Source organism: Apodemus sylvaticus, chromosome 3 (genome assembly GCF_947179515.1).
Source record: "Apodemus sylvaticus chromosome 3, mApoSyl1.1, whole genome shotgun sequence".
NCBI lineage: Eukaryota > Metazoa > Chordata > Mammalia > Rodentia > Muridae > Apodemus > Apodemus sylvaticus.
In genome coordinates this window covers 137,455,588-137,476,220 of record NC_067474.1, presented here as the reverse complement: position 1 = coordinate 137,476,220, position 20,633 = coordinate 137,455,588, and the positions used below count along the sequence as shown (strand labels likewise).

At 46.1% G+C, this 20,633-nt stretch overlaps 1 pseudogene; it reads right to left on the bottom strand.

Annotated features, from left to right (window-relative positions):
• Positions 1-12,480: 12,480 nt before the first annotated feature.
• On the bottom strand, positions 12,481-13,048 carry LOC127680094 (elongin-B-like; annotated as a pseudogene).
• Positions 13,049-20,633: the final 7,585 nt, after the last annotated feature.

Sequence of the window (20,633 nt, the reverse complement as noted above, 5' to 3'; positions counted from 1 at the left end):
GCTGGGATTAAAGGTAAGAGCTACCACCACCCAGCTTGAATTGGAAGGTTTAAAGGTGTTTGCAAAACAGACTTAAGAGAAGGCTAATAATGCATTGGTAAACATTTTAAATTGATACATTTCCATTTAGGATTTGGGTTTCAGTTTGGGTTTTTTGTTTGTTTTTTGTTTTTTTTTTTTTTTTGGTTTTTGTTTTTGTTTTTTTGTTCTTTTTTTAGTTTTATGTATGTGATGTATATGGGCATATGTGTGAATGCTCAGTGTGTACACATGCATGAAGAGACCAGAGATGGGTGGCAAGGGTATTCCTCAATCACTCTTTTGTTGTTATTGTCTTTTTTTTTCTTTTTTAGAGTTATTTATTTATATGTAAGCACACTGTAACTGTCTTCAGACATACCAGAAGAGGCATCAGATCTCATTACAGATGGTTGTGAGCCACCATGTGGTTGCTAGGATTTGAACTCAGGACCTCTGGAAGAGCAGTCGGTGCTCTTAATCGTTGAGCCATCTCTCCAGCCCTTGTAGTTATGGTTGTTTTGATTGTTTGTTGTTTTTCTGAGACACAGTTTCTTTGTATAACATCCCTGGCCGTTAGGAAACACATAGCTCCCCGCCTGCATCTGCTGGCGACTAAAGGCATGCGCCACCAGCACAAGACGGTCTTAGTGCTCTTTATAGTGTTTCTTATTGGACCTGGAGCTTGGTGACTCTGGTTCTGCTAGACTGACTGGCTGAACAGTGAGCCCTGGGAGTCAGCACATCTCTAGCTCCTCAATGCTGGGATTACAAGACCACACCCAATGCTTGGCTTTTCATGTGGGTGCTGGAGATCCAAACTCCAGTCCTCCTATTATAAGAACTTTACCAACTGAACCATTTCCCCAGATCCCTTATATGCCAGTCACTTTTTAAAAGTCACACACACACAGACACACACACACAAACACACCATGTATAGCACATATGTAGAGAGATCAGAGGACAAGCTGCAGGAGTGGATTTCCTCCTGTCGATTCCCGAGATCACAGTCCAGTCATCAGCTCAGCAGCAACTGTCTTCACGATGAGCCACCTTGCTGGCTTTCTGTATCTGTTTCTTTAAAATCTCACTCAAGAGAACTGAGTGACTAAGCTTGTAAAATCCACAGGCTGATTCTGAGCTATGGTAAATTCCACAAGATCATATCTCTTTCGAACCAATGAACCAGGCTTCACTGCAACACTATGACAGCCATACAGACCATCCTTGTCCATCCAACCAACACTGAGGGAGACCCACAGACCTTTTCTTATTTGAAATTCCCCTTTCTGTTTTCTATAAGTAGGTGGAAAGCATACTGTTTCGCCTTTGCAATGGTTTAAATAGGATTCATGTGTTTGAATGCTTGACCCTAGGGAATGGAACTATTAGGAAGTGTGGCCTTGTTGGAGTGGATGTGGCCTTGTGTCACTGGGGGCAGGCTTTGAGGTCTCAGACGCTCAAGCTCTGCCCACTGTTATCACTGTCTTCCTGCGGTCTGCAGATCCAGAGGTAGAGCTCTCAGCTCTTTCTCCAGCACATGTCTGCCTGCGTGCCACCATGCTTCCTGCCACAATGGACTAAACTTCTAAACTGTAAGCCAGTCCTCAATTAAATGTTTTCCTTTATAAGAGTTGCCAGGTCATGGTGTCTCTTCATAGCAATAGAAACCCTAACAAAGCCACCCTTGAACAGCAATGAGTTTGCAGGTCAAAGACCAAAGAAGGAGGGAGGTACCACAGACAATGGGTTCTCTTAACCCTTTCTCCAGGAACTACAGCCTTTTCCCTTTCCTCCAACACCTGTTGTGTATCCTCCGTGACCAGCACTGTTCACAGAGACTAGACCAGGAAAAAAGAACATTTGACCCAGGGTAGACCAATTCCCTTCCCTTTTCTGAAAATGTGAATTACAGCAGAATAAAGCATTCTTGTAGGTGAAACTGAAGGCAGCAAATCTGGAATAGCAGAAAACCTGGAGCAGGTGCAGTAGAGATACACCCTCAGGCCACTCGGTTCTACCTGCATAGACTTGTAGAACACCTGCAAGGGACTTGAAATATCTGTATCATTCTCTTTCCTTGTCAGGGGTTATGTACTTCTCAAGAGCAAAGCTTTCTCCACCTGCCAGCTGAGCCCCAGATCAAATCAAACAACACCATCTGTTGAGTTGTTCACACTGGGAACTGGAATGGTTTCAAACCCGAATTTCAAGTCTTCTGTCGGCACCATTTGGTACTTAGTCAAAGTGGACGTGAGGGGAAAGGGGGCAAAGAGATCCAGCAAACCCTCAAGTCTTTAACCTCCTACAGTGAGATCACAGTTTGAATGGAGAGCCAAGGATGGATGTGCACATCTAAGCAGTTCTGGTCAAGGTATGGTCCCACAGTGATCTGGGCTTCCGTCACATCCTGTAGGATGACATGACAAGTTGTTGGGACTGTTTGAAATCTCTGGGAGACCAGCTCTCCTTGACTGGGGGCTTTCCTTCTTCCAGCATGAGATTCCTGGGGAAATTCCCATTTCCTTGAGGTGCATTGTTTTAACAGTTCATGAACTGAGAGACACAAGTGTCCCTTTCGAACTTCTCCATTTCCGCCAAAGCAATTGCAGCCTCATATACATATATAATTCAAAGATGGAGTGTTTATGAGGTATGATATGCTAACAATTCATGGAAAACCCAGTACAGAAGAACAAAAAGAGGGAAGGGGAAGTGTAGCTCAGTGCTCGCTGGGGAGTAACATTATCTGCCTTCTGCCTTGTGCATGAAAGAAGCCTGGGATTCGATCTCAGCACCGCTGGCCACACTGACCCCAGCATTTGGGGGATGGAGAAAGAAGAGTCAGAAGATAATGCTTGTCTACAACTGTACAGAGAGTTGGAGAATGGTCTGGGCTGTATGAGACCTGTCTCAAGGAGGCAGGGGTGGGTGGGCGGGCCAGGAACAAGAGATAAAATGTAAAGGAATTTTCTTTTGACTTATGAGTGATTTTTGCCAGAACATAAGGAATCCTGGGGGGGGGGGAGGGACAGAAAACAGGAGTAAGTGTGGAGAACCAGATATGCCCAGAGTATAGAAGGGTCCCAAGTACCCAGAGAGTTTTCCCAGACTGTGGGAGGAGAGAGGGGAACAGGATGTGAAGCTGGAATCTTCCAGAGCTTGAAGCAGACAATGAACTCAAACAGGAGCCCCCACCACAACAACCAGCATCACCAATGAATGAACCAAACAAAAAACTGGTGGTCACACCTTCCAGACTCTGCTGCCCTGGATGAATCAGGCCATACCTACACCTTACACACCCCACAAACCCACGCTCCTCTACAAAGGGAAATGTTGCTATGGAGATAACAGACAACACCCGCTGTGACCCTGAAACCCCACTCCACCCCAATGGCAAACAGGGACTGCGGAATACTCACTGTGCCTTCCCTCTCCCCAAGGAACCTTATGAGAAGGGAAACCCAGCTTGTCTTCTGGGTCCAAATACTCTTTAGAAGCCCTGCAATGGTTTCTGTGGCATTAGTAACTCTCCTAGTAAAAGTCCTACCCAAGGGACAGTTTGCCTCAGTGACCCTCTGTCCAAACTAACCTAGTAGTGCAATTCACTAGGCTAGTTCACTCTGAGTACTCAGAGTAGAATAAAACAAAAATCCTTACCTGCCAAGAATTCTGATTAGGGACATCTACTTAGAGACACTGGCCAAGCAGTGGTGGCACTCTCCTTTAGTCTCAGACCTCAGGAAGCAGAGGCAGGCAGATCTCTGAGTTTAAGTCCAGCCTGGTCTACAGAGCAAGTTCCAGGATAGTCGGGGCTGTACAGTAAAACCCTGTCTGTCTCTCTCTCTTTCTTTCTGTTTTTTTGGTTTTTTGTTTGTTTGTTTGTTTGTTTTGTTTTGGTTTGGTTTGTTTTGTTTTGTTTTGGTTTGGTTTGGTTTGGTTTGTTTTTTTTTTTTTGAGACAGGGTTTCTCTGTATAGCCCTGGCTGTTCTGCAACTCACTCTGTAGACCAGGCTGACTTCGAACTCAGAAATCTGCAGGCCTCTGCCTCCCAAGTGCTGGGATTACAGGCATGCACCACCACGCCCAGCTAAACCCTGTCTCAAAAAAACCAAACTAAACCAAACCCAAAAACAAAGGTTGTTGGGGTCAGAGCCTGGGCTCTGGACGCCCTCTTCCCCACTCGCCCAGATCCCCCAACTAACGAGATCTGTCCACTCATTCTCAAAAGGCCAAAGAGACAAGTGTTAGGATACAACAAAACAAAACAAAACAAAACAAAAACTCATGGTCCAGAGTGGAGACTTGACATTCCGGTTGGGCTGGTTCAATCACTTTGGCTAAAGTGGGCTCACTTTAAGCGATGCTGCAAAGATAGACAGGATAATTAGTTCCTCAGGGAGAGGCTGTACTTTCCCTACCAAGATTCCCTTCCCGAGTACAGACGCTCAGGGGTTGCAACCCTGTTTGGGTCTTAAATCTGATACTTTTTCTGAATTATACAAAAAGACATGATTTCCCCTCTTCTTTCTCTCTTTGCTGTTCTTTTTTAATTTATTCATTATCTTTATGTACAGAAACCTTAGTGTAAGCTGGGCGGTGGTGGGGCACTCCTGTAATCCCAGCACTTGGGAGGCAGAGGCAGGCAGATTTCTGAGTTCCAGGCTAGCCTGGTCTACAGAGTGAGTTCCAGGAGAGCCAGGGCTACACAGAGAAACCCTGTCTCGAAAAAACCAAATCCAAAAAAAAAAAAAAAAACAAAAGAAGAAGAAGGAAGAGGAGGAGGGGGAGGAGGAGGAGGAGAAAAGAAGAAGAAGAAGAAGAAGAAGAAGAAGAAGAAGAAGAAGAAGAAGAAGAAGAAGAAGAAGAAGAAGAAGAAGAAGAAGAAGAAGAAGAAGAAGCTGGGTTAAAGATATTACCCACAGTCGGACGTGATGGCACAGGCTGCTTCCAACACTCAGAAGGCAGAGGCAGGCCGATTTTTCAGGCTAGCCTGATCTACCAAAAGGAAATAAGTTAAACTTTACCCCATTGTAGGAAGAATGGCAAGATGTCTCAACGGGGAAAGACCCACATCACCAAGTCTAATGACCCAAGTTTGTTCCTCGGGATCCATAGCGGAAAGAGAAAACTGACTACTGAAGGTTGCCCTTTGACCTCTACATTCACACACACATGCACACGCTCAAACAAACAGGTAACTAACATTGAGAAAGACATTTTCAAGTTGTAGAAATTGCAAAGCTCAGCAGCCTTGTGTTTCTTTTGCTTTCTCACCCCATCGTTTCCCTAGTCTTTGCTTCAATCTTGACCAAATTCTAAAGACTAGTCTCTCCTATTCCTTCCCTGGCTCCTATGAATTTACTTGCAAAAAATAAAATAGAATTCATGTTTATCTGAAAGGAAAATGCAGATCCTGGCCCAAGGAGGTGGAGAGCTGTTTTCTTTCTGACAAAGAGAATCTAATGTGCAAATGTGCACTGCCTCACCAAGACCTTCAACATCCGAGAGAGAGCGAGCGAGCGAGAGAGAGAGAGAGAGAGAGAGAGAGAGAGAGATCCTCTGTATTCTTTAGAGCCAGCTTCAGCGCTTGGATTTTAAAATAGGCTTCTGTATATGTGTGTGTCCGGGCAGTAGCTATGGAAACCAGAACCCCTGGAGCTGAAGTTACAGATGTTCATGAGCTTTCTCACACCGGTACTGTGGACCAAACCCAGGGCCTCTGCTAGAACAGCAAGCACTCTTAACCCCTGAGCCAACTCTCCAGTCCTAATTTGTTTTGTTTTGTAAACATGTCTCCCTGTAGCCCAGGCTAGCCTCAGACTTACTTGTAGCCAAGGATGGTCTTCAGTTCCTGATTTCCATGCCTCTGCCTCCTTAGTACCTGGATTGCAGGTCAAGGGACTCCAGCCAGCCTAGCAAACACCGCTCTGGCAGGCCTTGCCCTTCTCCCCAATTCCCTCTGCCTTGCTAAAAACCATTAGATTACATTCCTAAAGCCAGCCACCACAGTCCATTCCCTTACTTGGCTACTTCCTCCTCCTGAGGCTGACTACCGAGGTCCAGCTATCCAAGTATTGAAGGCCAGCAATTAAAAGCCTCCTTTGACTCACCTAATAAACATTCCCAATTAAAATTAAACACCTTGTCCTAGCCCAGGGTTTCCCCTTATCTTTATAAACCACCATTTTCCTATGCGTCAGGTCTGTCTCCTCTCTGTCCAGAGGCAGCCCTTTGTTCCCCTTGAGGACAAATATTGCTCTCCCACGTTCCTTTCCCCTCATCCTCCAGCTCCAATCTTTGTCTCTTATTCCCCAGCCCTCTGTCCCTCTAGGGCAAATAAATCTCCTTTGTGGTGAGAGCCTGGTCTTGTGGGTCTCCTTGTCTCTCCTTTCAACAAGTAGACACCACCATACCCTCAAAGACCAGCTTTGAATGAACATGGTTTCTTCCATTGGATTTTGTCTTCCGGTTCTTCAGTTGTGTTTAATTGCACAAACTACCATGACCCAGGAAGTTACTCTGGGTAGCATATTATACCTCAGAAAAGGTCATATGAACCTTTCCTACCTTCATGACAAAGTCTTTGACAAATACTGTACCCTAAGCTATACCTCAGCCCTGTATTTCTGTAGTCACAGAGCATAGAAAACTACAAATCAGCCAGGAATAGTGGGACAAACCTCTCTTTAATTACAATACTCAAGATCTCTGTGAGTTCTAGGTCAGCCTGGTCTACACAGTGAGTTCCAGGACAGCCAGAGCTATATAGAGTGAGACTCTGTCTCTAGAAGAAAACAAAAACAAAAGAAAAAGAAAACCACAAATCAATATATTTGATAAAGCTGGGTAAGGTGGTGTATGCCTGTAATCCTAGCATTAGGTAGATAAGACAGGAATGTTGTCATGAGCTCACTCTTAACCTTAGTAGTTCAAGGCCAGCCCAAGCCATAGTCTGAGATCCTGTCTCAACAAACAAGCAAGAAAATTCAAAAAATTCCTTGGTAAAGAAAGTAGGTAGGCAGACCATATACCAATTTGAATTTCTTTACTCTAGGTTTCAGAATATATATATATAGGATATATATATCCTATATATATATATTTCCTGTAAAATATATACATAGGATATATAGCCTATATATATATATATTTCCTGTAAAAATATATAACTTTATTATTTTAAAAACTTGCAAATGAATAATATCGTATGCTATTTTATAGGATTCTTGGTGTAGGGTTGATGAAGGCTAGAGGTCTTCAGAGTTTAAGTACACATTCCTTGTAGTCATGAGGATATGAGGCCAGTTACAGAAACTGCAGCAAATAGTTATTAGAGGCACTCAGATAGGCCAAAGCAATTTTGGCTTCCAACCTATAACATTCCTCCGTCCACAATCACCATGATGTTCTACTCAGCCAAGGTCAGTCTGTGGGATCTTTAATACAGACTTGTCTTTTTCTGAGAACTTCAATGCCATATATACTATTAAGGAAAAGTTTGAAAAATTCAACCACACTAAAATTACTATATTCAAGGCCAAGCAGAGTGGCACGGCCTGTGATCCCAGCACTTGGACGGGGAGGGCAGGAGGATTCTCTAAACTCAGGAAATTAAAAGTAGTCCAGGCAGCACATGGAACCCTGACCCTGTGACATCCCCCCAATTAGCTTCTTTGGGCTGGGGTGTAGCTTTTAGTGATAGCTTGCTTCTTTGGCATGTTGAAGGCCCTATGTTCTATCCCTAACCTACAAAAGAAAAAAAAAAACTAATGCATTTTCATCAAAACATATCAAAGCAAATTTGGAAAGATAGCCAATTAATTTGGGAAGTTGAGGCAGGACGGGAGACATGGCCAGCCCAAGGTTAAGCTCAAAATAAAAAAAAAAAAGAAAAGTGTATGTGTGTATACCTATATATTTAGAAGTTAGAGATAAACCTTATCTACCCTTTTTTATTTATTTGTTAAATCAAGACAAGGTTTCACTATGTACCCTGGCTCTCCTGGACCTCTGTGCAGACCAGGCTGGCATCCAGATTGAAGGATTCACCTGCCTTTGCTTTCCAAGTCCTGGGATCAGAGGTGTGAGCTACCACGCCGTTTAGCCTGTGTGCACCTAGGCGTATGAGCTGCAGAAGCCAGAGACCCTCAGGGATCTGGAGCTAGGCTCCGAGCCACCTGAAGTGAGTGCTAAGAAGGAACTCCACTTCTTTGCAAGAGCAGCAAGTGCTCTTAGCTCTCTAGCTCTGAAAGCAGATTCCTGGGTTGAAAGACTTTGGAGAAAGCTGGTTCCTCCCAGGAACATGGCTCTCGTCATGCCACAGGGCGCTCACAAGACCTGAAACAAGTCTGTTTCACCAACCACTTTCCAAACTTGTTCAACCTCTCCCCTCTGACAGGTGGTGTCATGCCAGGCAGCTGCTCATCCCACACCACTGGCAATGCCTTCTTGTTGTGTGTCAGAAGATGGCATCAGATCGTAGCCAGAGATGGCTGCTGACGTGTACCCGCGTGGCATTTTTCCAGACACAAGTAGCTATGATTTCACAAGGTTGGAAATATTGGGATAAAGCTTTTATCATTATCAGTTGGCTCCGAAATTACTGTATTGACATCTTGAAAAGTGTGATTTTATTGATATATAAATCTGATTGGTTAATTAATCATAAGGAGTCTTGATTCTACCGGGTAACTAAGTATTGAGACGGCTGATCGTGGGGAGTGTGGGGTGTAGAGTGGAAGTGAGAGGAACTCGGGGCCTCCACCAGAGAGATGACCCCGTGGGAGCTGGAGAGTCAGCAGGCCAGCAGAATTGTGGGAGCATGATCTGAACCCAGGGACCGTTGGCGGGTCATTTTTTAATATTTCCCGCAACACTGGAGAGATAATTTGGCAGTTAAGAGCACTTGCTACTCTACCAGAGGACCAGGACTTGATTCCAGCACCCACATGGCAGGTCAGAACTGTCTGTATTCAGGCACTGCACATACATGGTGCATAGACATAAATGTGGGCAGAGCATTCATACATACAAAACAAATTAATTTTTAGCCAAGCATGACGGTGCACACCCTTAATCCCAGCACTCAGGAGGCAGAGCCAGGTGGATCTCTGAGTTGAAGGCCAGCCTGATCTACAGAGTAAGTTCCAGGACAGACAGCCAGGCCACACAGAGAAACTCTGTCTTTAAAAAAAAAAAAGTTAATAAACAAATTTAAAAAAAAATAATTTAAAAAAAAGGTGGCTGACACCTGAGGGAAAACACTTGAAGTTGACCTCTGCCCTCCTTAAAAGTGCGTGTAATTGTGGGTTGGGTGGTACACACTTTTAATTCTTGCACTTGGGATGAGAGGCAGTTGGAGCTCTGTGAGTTCCAGGCCAGTCTGGTCTACATAGTGAGTTCCAGACTACTGTGGGCTACGGGGTGAGAAAGAAATTAAAAAAATAAAAAGTGAAGCAAAGCTGGGGAGTGAGAATGAAAGGAAAATTGAATGAATATTAGTGTCTGCACTGTGCAGAAACATTCTTGCCCAGTTTGTAAGCTGAGCAGAGGTAACGGGGATGCAGTTCAGTGGTAGAGCAGTTGCCCAGTGTACACAGTCCTGGGCTCAATCCCAGAATAAGGAAACAAAGTATGGGGCATCCCAACCATCTGAGATACACCACCCAGTTATTTCTGACACTGAACTGGTAATACAGGCTCCTTTTAGTTTCTTTTTCAAATGTTGTTGTTTTGTGTGTATGAGTGTTTTGCCTACATGTAAGTTTGTGATTCATGTGTGTGCTTGGTTCCAAAAGAGAGCATCACATCTCCTGGAACTGGAGCTATAGACATTTGTGAGCTGCCATTGTGTGCTGGGAATCAAACTCAGGTCCTCCGGAAAAGCAGCCAGTGAGCCGCCTCTCCAGTTCCAGGCTCACTTTATATGCGCCCCTCAGACAAGTTATGATTTCCCTAGGCTGGAATCAACACTTGCTTGGTCCCTTCATCTGAGTCTTAGCTACATCACTCGGCAATCTGGCAGAAGAAAGAGAGCTTGGTCCCCAGGGATGATAAAACCTGCTCCAGCAGCCACCAACAGCAGCAGAGAGGAGGAGGCACAGAACAGCTCAGCAGCCACAGAAAGAAGGCCCACGGCTCTGTGGCACCTAGTCCAATACTGGGATTCTGTACCCTGTAACAGAGGGAGATGGAGCGACCTCTGGTGGCCTAAAAAAAGCTCCATTCCTGTGCCACGCTGAGGGCTGGGAAGTATTGGGTTTAACTGTAGACAAGAAGTGGGGCGGTGAGGTGGTGGCACACGCCTGTAATCCCAGCACTCTGAGAGGCAGAGGCAGGCAGATTTCTGAGTTCAAGGCCAGCCTGGTCTACAGAGTGAGTTCCAGGACAACCAGGGCTATACAGAAAAACCCTGTCTCGAAAAAAAAAACCAAATCCAAAAAACAAACAAACAAACAAAAAGCTGTAGACAAGAGGATGGGAGTGTGGGGGTGGGGCACCTCAGCTACTTCCAGGTCACTCATTACCCTGCCTTCACTCCATACTTCTGGAACATTCAGCAATCTACATTTTTCTTTTGCCTTTTTCCTCTCTTTTATTTATCATCATTGACCAGCTCTATCCCTCAAAGACGACATAGAAGTCTGGATGTGGCTCAGAGGTAGAGAATCATTGATCGCCTCACAAGAAATCCTGAGCTTGGGTCATTGAGATGGCTCAGCAAATAAAGACCCTAGTCACCGGGCGGGCCTGACTGCCTTCACTCCATCCCTAGGGACCACATTGGGGATGGAGAAAACTGACTCCTGAAAACTGTCCTCTACCCTTAACATATCTGCTATGATATGCACACGCCCACTGACACAGTTACATAAACAAATGTAAAAATAAATAAATTTAACATAATAAATCTTTTAAAATTGTATCTTATCAAGTATTTCTGTTGCTTTTCTTGTTTTCTATTGTTACTTTCTTTGTATGTGTGCATATGCTCATCTGTTTATGTATGTGTATGATGTGCCTGTGTGTATGTGCTCATGTGTGTGTGTGTATGATGTGCCTGTGTGCATGTGCTCATGTGTGCATGTGTATGTATGATGTGCCTGTGTGCATGTGATCATGTGTGTGTGTATATGATGTGCCTGTGTGCATGTGCTCATGTGTGTGTATGATGTGCCTGTGTGCATGTGCTCATGTGTGCATGAATGTGTATGATGTGCCTGTGTGCATGTGCTCATGTGTGCATGTACTCATGTGTGCATGTATGTGTATGATGTGCCTGTGTGCATGTGCTCATGTGTGCATGTGTGTGTATGATGTGCCTGTGTGCATGTGATCATGTGTGTGTGTATGATGTGCCTGTGTGCATGTGCTCATGTGTGCATGTGTGTGTATGATGTGCCTGTGTGCATGTGATCATGTGTGTGTGTGTATGATGTGCCTGTGTGCATATGCTCATGTGTGCATGTGTATGTATGATGTACCTGTGTGCATGTGCTCATGTGTGCATGTGTGTGTATGATGTACCTGTGTGCATGTGCTCATGTGTGCATGTGTGTGTATGATGTGCCTGTGTGCATGTGCTCATGTGTGCATGTGTGTGTATGATGTGCCTGTGTGCATGTGCTCATGTGTGTGTATGATGTGCCTGTGTGCATGTGCTCATGTGTGTGTATGATGTGCCTGTGTGCATGTGCTCATGTGTGCATGTGTATGTATGATGTGCTATGTGCATGTGCTCATGTGTGCATGTGTATGTATGATGTGCCTGTGTGCATGTGCTCATGTGTGCATGTGTATGTATGATGTGCCTGTGTGCATGTGCTCATGTGTGCATGTGTATGTATGATGTGCCTGTGTGCATGTGCTCATGTGTGCATGTGTGTGTATGATGTGCCTGTGTGCATGTGCTCATGTGTGCATGTGTATGATGTGCCTGTGTGCATGTGCTCATGTGTGTGTATGATGTGCCTGTGTGCATGTGCTCATGTGTGCATGTGCTCATGTGTGCATGTGTGTGTATGATGTGCCTGTGTGCAATGATGCATTGCATACCACAGTCATGTGCAGAAGTCAGAGGACAAATTTTAGGAATCCATTCTCTTCTTCCTCCACAGATTCCAGAAATCAAATTCAAACCACCAGGCCTGCACAGCAAGCAATCTCACTCACGGAGCCACCTTACATATTTATAAAATGTTTTAATGCGTGGAGCTGTCATTTGCTTAGTGTATAGCTCTTAAAAGTTCTTAAGTTATGCCATTTATTATTATTACATTGTTAGTCAATTTAGTCTTAGTACTTTAGATTCCTCTTTTTTTGGGGGGGGGGGTTCTGTAGTCTTTAATTGTGGCAAGAGCCCTGTGAACAAGAAGGAACAGAAAAAGTCAGCCAGGTGGACAGCCACATTTTTTTTATTGGGGGAATGGGTCTCTAGTGGGTGGGGCTGGGCCCTCACTGCACAGCTTGTTCATTGGCACTGCCTCCAGAATCCTGTGGCTTCATCACATCTGGAAGCTCTGGAGGGTTGGAGAAGGGCTCTAGACACAGAGCTTCGAAGGCATCATCTGCTCTGAAGGCCAGGCCCACTGTGGCTGGGACCGGAGGCTGTGTGTCTGACTAGTGAAGCCACACTCGCCCAGAGTTTTTCCATCACGAAGCTGGTCATCAGCAGGGCGGTGGTGGCGCACGCCTGTAATCCCAGCACTCTGGGAGGCAGAGGCAGGCAGATTTCTGAGTTCGAGGACAGCCTGGTCTACAGAGTGAGCTCCAGGACCGCCAACAGCCAGGGCTACACAGAGAAACCCTGTCTCAAAAAAACCAAATCCAAAAAACCAAGAGAGAGAGAGAGAGAGAGAGAGAGAGAGAGAGAGAGAGAGAGAGAGAGAGAGAGAGACTGGTCATCCTTGTACAGCCACTGCTTCTCTGGCGGCCACTTGAGGATGCCCTCGACAGTGTGCTTCAGTTCGAAAATGGTGCTCGACTTCTTGGAGTCCGTAAAGATCATGAGAAACACGTCCATTCCGGCGGCTGCTTCTTAGATTCCTCTTGAAATCAGCATCGTCTCTCTGACTCTCCCAGCATTTCATTACCATGTAGTTCTTGCTTACACCTTTATTTGACTTTTAAAATATTATTTTTAGCCATGTGGATGGTGACACATGCCTTTAATCCCAGCACTTGGGAGGCAGAGGCAGGTGGATCTGTGTGTGTGTGTGTGTGTGTGTGTGTGTGTGTGTGTGTGTGTGTGTGTGTTGTGGCCAGCAAACATCAGCCATTTTCCTGTATCTCCCAACCCCTTTTCAAGCTCTGGGATTACTGGTTCATGGGTGGTCACATCAGGCCTTATTTGTGGGTGATGCAGATCTATATTTAGAGCCTCGTGTTTGTGCAGTATTTTTTACCAGCTGAGCCATCTCCTCCTCTCTCACAGTCTACTGTTTGTTGTGTTTGAAACAAGGTCTCATGTAGTCCAGGCTGGCTTCAAGCTCAGCATGTAGCTGAGAATGAACCAGACTCTTGATCCATCTGTCTCCACCTCCCAAGTGCTGGGATTACCAGTGTGTGCTGCTACATCCAGTTTGGTTTGAGACTGGGTCCATCTGTGTATTCTCAAACTTAAGGTCCTTCTGACTCAAGTGCTTCGGTTATAGGCATAAGCCACTACCCTTTGATTATAGTCAAATGTGTTTTATCTTATTCACTTAAGAACATTCATAGATGGGAACTGGAGAGATGGCCCTGGAGTTAAGAGCACCCAGGTTCCTCTTCTAGCTTCCATAAGTACCCACACAAACATGTCAGATACACAGACACATATAATATACTTTTATAAATAAATTTTAAAAGAAAGAAGGAGTCTTCAAAAAACTGGGTGTGGTGTGACTCCACTACTCAAGAAGTTGAAGCTCTAGAATTGCCTCAAGTCCAAAGCTAGTCACACCTAGTTAGTGAGTTCTAGGCCAGCCTTGGGTATACAGCAAAGCCTAATCTCAAAAGAAAAAGTAATCAGCTTTGCCTGTGGCATAAGCTTCTGTCTTAGTGTGGGTTTCTATTGCTTTGACAAAAGTATGGCCAACATGCAGGTTGGGGAGCAAAGAGTTTATTCATCTTATACTTCCAGATCATAGTCTATCATTGGGGGAGTCAGGAAAGGAACTCAAGCAAGGACCGTGGAGTCAGGAGCTGATGCAGAGGCCATGGAGGAGTTCCGCTTACTGGCTTACTGGACCTGCTATTTCATAGAACCCAGGACCATCAGCCCAGGGACGGCCCCACCCATCCCCAGGCTGGGTCCTCCCACATTGATTACTGAGAAATGCCTTACAGCTAGATGTCACGGAGGAATTTCTTAACTGTGAGTCTCCTTCCTCTCTAATGATTCTAAATTGTGTCAAATTGACAACAAATCAGACAGTAAGCATATACTCAGGAGGCAGTGACAGGAACATTATATTTTCAAGTCCTACCTAGACTGCAGAGTGGGTTTAGGGCCAGCCTGGACAAGGATTGGTTTTGTTTAGAATCAGAATCTCATGTAGTAAAGACTGAAACTAGCTATGTAACTGAGGCTGGCCTTGGTCTCCTGATCCTCCTACCTGGCTCAGCATCCCAAGTATGGGGATTACAAATGAGAGCCACCATGCTCTTAGTAGTGGGCAAAGGTGCCTGCTACCACACCTGAAGACTCCCTGGGACTCAGGTGGTAGAAGAGAAATGACTTCCACACGCTACCCTCTGACTCTACATGTGTATTGTGGCTGTCATGTGCACACACATAGGTACATATACACTCACTCATGCATGCACCCACATATACAAACTTTCTCATGAAATAGCTCTGAGAAAATCAAAAGCCAAGCAGTAACATGTAAACTTTGCCACCCCTCACCTCCACACTGGGACTCACTGTCACCTCCACACTGGGACTCACTGTCACCTCCACACTGGGACCCACTGTCACCTCTACACTGGGACTCACTGTCACCTCCACACTGGGACCCACTGTCACCTCTACACTGGAACTCACTGTCACCTCCACACTGGGACCCACTGTCACCTCCACACTGGGACCCACTGTCACCTCCACACTGGGACCCACTGTCACCTCCACACTGGGACCCACTGTCACCTCTACACTGGGACTCACTGTCACCTCCACACTGGGACCCACTGTCATCTCTACACTGGGACTCACTGTCACCTCTACACTGGGACTCACTGTCACCTCCACACTGGGACTCACTGTCATCTCTACACTGGGACTCACTGTCACCTCCACACTGGGACTCACTGTCACCTCCACACTGGGACCCACTGTCACCTCCACACTGGGATTTACTGTCACCTCCACACTGGGACTCACTGTCACCTCCACACTGGGACCCACTGTCACCTCCACACTGGGACCCACTGTCATCTCTACACTGGGACTCACTGTCACCTCCACACTGGGACCCACTGTCACCTCCACACTGGGACCCACTGTCACCTCCACACTGGGACCCACTGTCACCTCCACACTGGGACCCACTGTCACCTCCACACTGGGACCCACTGTCACCTCCACACTGGGACCCACTGTCACCTCCACACTGGGACCCACTGTCATCTCCACACTGGGACCCACTGTCACCTCCACACTGGGACCCACTGTCACCTCCACACTGGGACTCACTGTCACCTCCACACTGGGACTCACTGTCACCTCCACACTGGGACCCACTGTCACCTCCACACTGGGACCCACTGTCATCTCTACACTGGGACTCACTGTCACCTCCACACTGGGACCCACTGTCACCTCCACACTGGGACCCACTGTCATCTCCACACTGGGACTCACTGTCACCTCCACACTGGGACCCACTGTCACCTCCACACTGGGACTCACTGTCACCTCCACACTGGGACCCACTGTCACCTCCACACTGGGACCCACTGTCACCTCCACACTGGGATTCACTGTCACCTCCACACTGGGACTCACTGTCACCTCCACACTGGGACTCACTGTCATCTCCACACTGGGACTCACTGTCACCTCCACACTGGGACCCACTGTCACCTCCACACTGGGACTCACTGTCACCTCCACACTGGGACTCACTGTCACCTCCACACTGGGACCCACTGTCACCTCCACACTGGGATTTACTGTCACCTCCACACTGGGACTCACTGTCACCTCCACACTGGGACCCACTGTCATCTCCACACTGGGACTCACTGTCACCTCCACACTGGGACCCACTGTCACCTCCACACTGGGACTCACTGTCACCTCCACACTGGGATTTACTGTCACCTCCACACTGGGACTCACTGTCACCTCCACACTGGGACTGTCACCTCCACCCTGTGACGTACTGTCACCTCCACACTGGGACTCACTGTCACCTCCACACTGGGACTCACTGTCACCTCCACACTGGGACCCACTGTCACCTCTACACTGGAACTCACTGTCACCTCCACACTGGGACCCACTGTCACCTCCACACTTGGACCCACTGTCACCTCCACACTGGGACCCACTGTCACCTCCACACTGGGATTCACTGTCACCTCCACACTGGGACCCACTGTCACCTCCACACTGGGACCCACTGTCACCTCCACACTGGGACCCACTGTCATCTCCACACTGGGACTCACTGTCACCTCCACACTGGGACCCACTGTCACCTCCACACTGGGACTCACTGTCACCTCCACACTGGGACCCACTGTCACCTCCACACTGGGATTTACTGTCACCTCCACCCTGGGACTGTCACCTCCACCCTGTGACGTACTGTCACCTCCACCTGGGACTCACTGTCACCTCCACACTAAGATTCACTGTCACCTCCACACTGGGATTCACTGTCACCTCCACACTGGGACTCACTGTCACCACCTCAGAGTTTCACTGTCACCTCCACCCTGGGACACACTGTCACCTCCACACTGGGACTCACTGTCACCTCCACACTGGGACTCACTGTCACCTCCTCAGAGTTTCACTGTTACCTCCACCCTGGGACACACTGTCACCTCCACCCTGGGACTCACTGTCACCTCCTCAGAGTTTCACTGTTACCTCCACCCTGGGACACACTGTCATCTCCACACTGGGACTCACTGTCACCTCCTCAGTTTCACTGTCACCTCCACCCTGGATGCACTATCTTCTCCTGAAATTCACTAAGATCTGTTGATTCCATCTCCTAACCTCTCTTCATTATCTACAGCTACTTTCCTCCATAGCTTGCAGTCATTATCTGTTTTAGTGGAAAGGTCGAGAGGAGTAGACATGATTTGGTTTCATTTTTGAAAGAAAGTCTTAATAGTCCAGGTTGGCCTCTCACTCGCCACATAGCAGAGATAGCCCCGATCTTTCTCCACCTACTAAGTGGTAGAATTTCAGGCCACCACACCAGGCTTCAATGCTCTCCTCTAAACATTTTTATCTCCTTCTTGCATTTGTTATCCCCTCCAACCTGTTCTCCATAGTGTAGCCAGGAGTTTTTTCACATGTAAATCTAATCACAAACTTCTAGTTCTTATTTTTTTTTTATTATTATATGTAAGTACACTGTAGCTGTCTTCAGACACACCAGAAGAGGACGTCAGATCTTTTTACGGATGGTTGTGAGCCACCATGTGGTTGCTGGGATTTGAACTCAGGACCTTCAGAAGAGCAGTCAGTGCTCTTAACCTCTGAGCCATCTCTCCAGCCCCAAACTTCTAGTTCTTAATCTCTCAGAAATTCATTATGCTCTCGACCACAGCCACGTGAGACTTCTTTGGTTCCTCCAGCATTTTTGGTTTGGATTCTTTCTGCCATAGGCTTTTCTACAAGCTGCCTCTTCTTGGACTTCTAGCACGCTTTCCTGGTTACATTGTTACATTGCCAGCTCTTAACTTGAAGTCTGCTTCTTTGGTTGTCATCAGCTTCAGGACAGGTTAAGACTCCCAGTTGTATGCTTGCTTATTTATTTATTTATTTATTTATTTATTTATTTATTTATTTTTGGCTTTTTTGAGACAGGGTTTCTCTGTGTAGCCCTGGCTGTCCTGAAACTTATTCTGTAGACCAGGCTGGCCTCAAACTCAGAAATCTGCCTGCCCCTGCCTCCCAAGTGCTGGGACTCATCTTACTTCCTGTCCCTTTCCTTCCCAGTACTTGTCACAGATTATAGTTAGATATGTGTTGTTGTGACTGTTTCATTAGTATCTGTCATCTCTAGCAAATGAGAAACCCTTGGAGGACAGGAAGCAAGCCTTTCATACCAAAATATCTACAGACTTCAAAGCTTGATGTTATGATGCCTTACACATGGAGAAGCTCAATTACGTGTGTGGGGCACACGTATGTACATGCCTAGTCAAGTGACTGTGTAACTCACAACAAAGTTGACCTGGAGTGTGGTGACCTCATAAGGACTGCATTTCCATCCTGTCAGAGCAGCCCATCCACCTCCCTCAAAGGCATCTCTCTGGGCCACTGTCATTTGCAACATATCATAGGATATACCACCTACTTGTTTGGCTTCTGAATCATCTGAAAACCACCTCATTCAACAATGTGGTCTATCAACTTTCAGAGATAGAATAACAACTGCCACTTATTCATTGACTAATATTTATTCCATGTCGATTCCTGCCACATTCATACAGTGTTCGAGTCATGGGGGAATACAGATGAATAAAGGCTTCCTTGTTATTCTCAAGGAATGTATGATTTTGAAGGACAGTTAGACTTATATGCAAATTATAGCTTCCTCCTTTCAAACACTAATATTCCAAGGCACACTCAATGTTTTAAAGGATCACAGTGACTATCAAAGCACATAGCAAAACCCTAAGAGAGGTGTGTCTTTAGAATGACTACCCAAGGGACACACTTTTCAAGTCTTCTAATCTCTCACTTTGGATCTGTTTATGCCACAGGAAAACGATTTACTTGATGCTCTTAAGTCCCCTTAAAAAATAACCATCATTAAGTGGCTTTTCATGTCCTTAGCTTTTATTGAACATAGAAAAAGCCACACAGCTGTCTTAAAGGCTTTATTACATCACTGTTTCCTAATAAAGCCACGAGAGTCTACCTTTGGAATTAAAGTGATACACAAGATGATGGTCCATGTCCTCTGGTGAACCGATTCCATTCAGATAACATCTATTCATCATAACTGTGGCTTCATTTTTCTTTAGCATCCAAGAAGCTTAGAACTAAATTTTAAATTTAGTCATTTACCACCAAGATAATTGGGTTTTTTAAAAAAGCTCTAATGTTTTATTTCTAGATTTTAGTTTAAACCTTTATATCTATAGAGACACTAAATGTGCTAAAATAAACATAACGTGGGTAATGTGTCTAGGGAGGCAGGAGGCTCCAATCCCAATATGGCAAAAAGAAACAGAAAACCAGCAATTTGTTGGTTTATATTTATACACTGTGCTCTTATATTTTACAGAAATAAATGTGAAAGTATATGGCCTATGTTATGATCTTAAACAGTTTGTAGAAACGGAAGAGGACTCAGAGAAAAGCAACCAAAAAGAGCAGGAGGAGGACGAGGAGGTGGAGGAGGAGGAAGGGGAAGAGGAGATGATAGTATGCCTTTATTGTCTAATCCAAGTGTGTTGAAGTACTGTGACAGCCATCTTGGCAATTAGAAATGAAAATCTGTTCTAGGAAAATGTGTTATAGAGATCATGTTAAAGCCAGATTACAAGAATCTCAGCCACTAATATATGAATAATTACAGAAAGGCTTTGAATGGGGAAGTGTTCTGATCGCTCTATTGATGTATTTGAAAGCACTAGAGTTACTCCCCAGGAAAAGAACTAGAGTTTCCTAAAGCAGAACCTGTTTTCTATTATTTGCAGAATATCAAAAGCATTTTCTAGCCAACAGCAGAGAATCTCGATGGACCCAAGGAAGAACCAGCCTGAGTTGTCAAGTGGGATGAGGAAGCCAACTGCTAAATCAGCTATTAGGGGAAGTTCCTAACACCCTGGTACCACTTGGTTAGACAGTTTAAGCCAGTGGGTTTTCTGGTAGTTTTGGGTTTTCTGGTAGTTTTTTTTTCCCTCTCTCTTAATTCTTTTTGCGTAACATATCTATTTAGTGAGCCGATTAATGGCCGGGTCATCTATCCGCAAAATACATTATTTGTAACACATCTCTTCCAATTTTGCCCATGATTGCACAGGGTTCGTGGATTAAATAAAGCCTATCCTTAGTTAACCCGGCTGTTTGTGAAGATTTCCTGCGACTCAGAGAAAATCCCTTGATAACCCTTTAGAATCACCTCTTTTATCGGTCACGCGGCCACGGGTCTCCCTAGGTCTGTCCCTCCCCCCAGCCCCCACCCCCAAGGCCCCTGCCGCGCAGGTGCGAAAGACCTCTTAGGCCACCCCGGCAGAGAGGGTGAAGGGGGGCCCTGGGAGGGGCGGGGGCGGGGGTGTTGCTAGGCGACCACGCTCTCCGCCCAGACCGGCCCACTTCTTCCGCAGGGGGAGCCATGGGCCGAGCCCAGGCTTGCGAGCCTCCTGGGGCGGCCCTTTTCCGGCTTACTCCCCTCTGCCGGGCGGTGGCGCGCGCCCGTGACGTC